Source organism: Neovison vison, chromosome 13, assembly GCF_020171115.1.
Source record: "Neovison vison isolate M4711 chromosome 13, ASM_NN_V1, whole genome shotgun sequence".
Lineage (NCBI taxonomy): Eukaryota > Metazoa > Chordata > Mammalia > Carnivora > Mustelidae > Neogale > Neogale vison.
Window position 1 is genome coordinate 71,245,603 of NC_058103.1, and position 3,667 is coordinate 71,249,269.

A 3,667-nucleotide genomic window follows, 5' to 3' on the forward strand; every position below is an offset into this window, starting at 1 on the left:
CAGAAGGCAGAGGTAGAAGACTGATGTGAGACAGGGTTTAGGTATTTACTGCACTGTGTGGATAATGACAGTGGTCAGTTCTTAACAGGAATAGTGGTTCCCACATGGGAGCATTGTTAAGCTTATTTGCTATAAGTGATCCCTGCTGTGTTAAAGGGGGAAATAAATATCCTAGTTTTATTTTATTTTTGCTACAGAAGAGAGAATAATTGAAAGCATTATCTTGTCAAAAAATTTGACATGCCTACCCACTCCAGCCCTAGTATAACTCATTTTATACCCATTGTATCATAACCAGTCTTGTTTTATGCTATGGCACCTATAAGATGTTTTTACCTTAAATGTCATGCTTTATATAACTTCTATATTCAGCGCCCTGTGCAGGAGGATATCTCAAACTGGGCATTTTAGACCAGACAGTTCTTTGTTATGGGGACTCTCCAGTGTAATGTTGGATATTGAGTAGCATCCCTGTCTTCTGCCATGATGTAGTACTTTCTACCACCTCAGTCATGGCAATCAAAAATGCTTCCAGCCATTGCCAAGTTCCCTTTGTGAGGAAAGAAATAAATCTGGCTGAGAACTAGTGGCCTGACATATATCTGGGCTTATAAAATCATATGAAATAAGAATATATATTGCATTTTAGGGATGACAAGCAATGACAGGAGAGGGTAGAACTTAATATAACATCTAATAATTTTTCTTGAGAATAAAAGGATGAGGTAGAGAAAGTGGACCAAGGCAGAGGCTACAATGTTGATGGCTTGGTCTACTTTCTCTGGGGGAAAAGAAAAGGGGTCTATATGAAATCCAAGAAAGCACAAAACATGAACTTGTGTTTTTTTCCCTTCTCTTTACAAAAGAAGTCCAAGCTAGTAGCTGTAGAGCCCAACTTTGAACTCTAGCCTTTATCCTTAAGAAGACAAATATGTAGAATCTCTCACATAATCATGACTGGAGGTGGCCAAAGTATATACAAAATGGGACAGGAATGTGCTCTAGCATTCTCACATGAAGTACAAATAAACAGTGGTCCCTTTCATGAATTACAGATAAATATTTTCCCCAAATTGATTATTTCCCTCCTGGAAACCTGAAAAGGAATAAAGAATATTTCATTTCCATGGAATAGAAGTGAGGTGGGAATTCCCTTCTACAATTTTGGATTTGGTCATCAAGATTTAAGACATAGGCAGAAACAACTACAGAAGGATTGGTTTTAAGAAAGTTTTTTAGGACAGGTTAAATATATTTTTGTACTGAAATAAAGAACATGTGAGAGTCATAATAAGTATGCAGAATCATAAATAGCAAAGCTAATGCTAACACAGCAGCAGTCAAAAGATCAGCAAAGAGGCATGACTGAATGTTAAAATAGGTTCTGAAACAGTGAATTTAAGAATTTTTTGTTTTGTTTTTTAAAGTCACTGTAATAAATGATGGTAATAGTAACTTTGGCAGGCCGCTAAAAAAGCTAGGTATCTCAAGAAATTATTCTCTCTTCTGTAGCAAAAATAAAATAAAACTAGGATATTTATTTCCCCCTTTAACACAGCAGGGATCACTTATAGCAAATAAGCTTAACAATGTTCCCATGTGGGAACCACTATTCCTGTTAAGAACTGACCACTGTCATTATCCACACAGTGCAGTAAATACCTAAACCCTGTCTCACATCAGTCTTCTACCTCTGCCTTCTGCCTTCAGAAGGCTGTTTCTTTTTCCCCAAGAAAACCTTAGAAGAGGTTATTAAACAGAAAAGAAGGTCCTCAACTATTCTCTCATCTCACCCCCTGCTGACCCCCAATACCAGACACAGAGTAAACAAACCCAAAATGTAGGATAAAGATTAGGCTACAGGTATGGAAGGACTTACCAGTTGGCATTTTTATTCATCACCTCCATTGTATCAAGAATTTTTCCTAGATTCTGTGAAAGTAACAAAAAAAAAAAATCAAATAAACCTTTTTTTTTTAATTTTTTTTGAGCTTGAGTATTTTTAAAAAGAACAGGCTCATGAAATAACTTTATGTTTACAAAGCAGGCTGCTTGGATCAGAGAGCAGGGGCAAAGAAGTCCCAGAGTCTTCAAGGGGACTCAATCAATGAAGGCTTTCAAGAAGAATGTTTAATTGTTAAAGGGTACATGATAGACACTTAAAAACAGAATGGACCCTTACCAATCTGAGAGAAAATTAGATTTAATAGCACTTGAAATCAGAGGGGTGAATTAAAGGGCTTTAATATGGCTGCACTTACAGCCTTGGGAAAATGGCTCAATCTCTGAGCCTCATTTGTAAAATGCTACATTGCTAATGCCTTCTTCACAGGTTGGTTGTGAAGTTTAAATGAGATAATGCATTTAGTATGTACATAAGCAATTTAGTTGTTATTACCTTTAGTGCAAGGACTTCCAGAACCATCCACTTATATTATGGGACAGGAGAAAATGTACCTAATTGATCAAAAGCAATTATCTGTTGATACTGGGATTGGGTGAACTGTTTTTCTTCTACTTTTCTGCATTTTCTACATTTTCCATCACAAGCATATATTATTTTATAATCAGTAAAACTCAGCATTTAAAACAAATTTTAAATTTAAATTTATTGAATGAATTATTTGGCAGGATGATAAATGTTAATCCAACTCACATAATCAAGTGGCTTTTGAATGTACAAATTCTTTTTTTTTTTTTGAATGTACAAATTCTTGATTATACTGAATACTTAGCACGAGGTTTAGCACGACTTAAGTCACATACAGATATGGGAAAACATGCAGGGAGATTATTGGTCTTGTGAATAAATGCATCCTACAAAAGCAGTCCAAATAAATTACTGCTAAGTACCTAGATCTGCATGATGAGGAAGTACTGCCCAACCGTTGAAGGTTCAGGATAGGAAATCAGAGGCTGTGAGTTCAAAATCTGATTAATATTCAACAAGTAGTAACTGCCTCCTTTGTGCTGGGCATTTTCTACTTATAAGCAGTGAACATCAAGTAAACAAGTATATAGCCCAAGAGAAGTTTAACCTTTTTTTTTTTTTTTAATCTACCAGTATGAAGAAAGCACACAGAATCCTTCTGTACTGAATCTTTCCCATCAGTATTTTGACAAAATGGTAAAGCTCCCATTTTCAAAATAGTAAAAATGAAATTTTTGATTCCCTATTTCCCTCCAGGTATCAACTCCTTTTTCTCCCAGTTTATTGGCTACTGTGAAGGTATTCGGTGTCTCCAGCTCCTCCCCTTTTCTTCTCTCCAAAGGAATCTGCTCCAAAAAGGAAGTGGCCCAGACACTGATTTTGTCAATAGGGTCTCAGCTAGCAAACACTAGGTCTATACAAATTAGAAAATGTACCCCTCTGGATCATGAATTGTAAATATCTGTGCCCTCCATGTGGATGGAGCACAACGCAGGAGTATTTTACAACCACTCAACCTATCAGATGGGCACCTTTGAACAATGCATAAGCAGCACATCCATGATGGCTGTCCTTCTTGTGATGGCCAATGGCATCCAGGTGGTTAAAGCTACTGATTAATTTTTAGTCCTTATTCTACCTGCATTATCAGCAGCCTATGCCAGAGTTGACTACTCCCTTTTATTTGAAGCACTTTCTTCACAACATACTCTCTTTTTAATTCCTTTTCTCTAATCT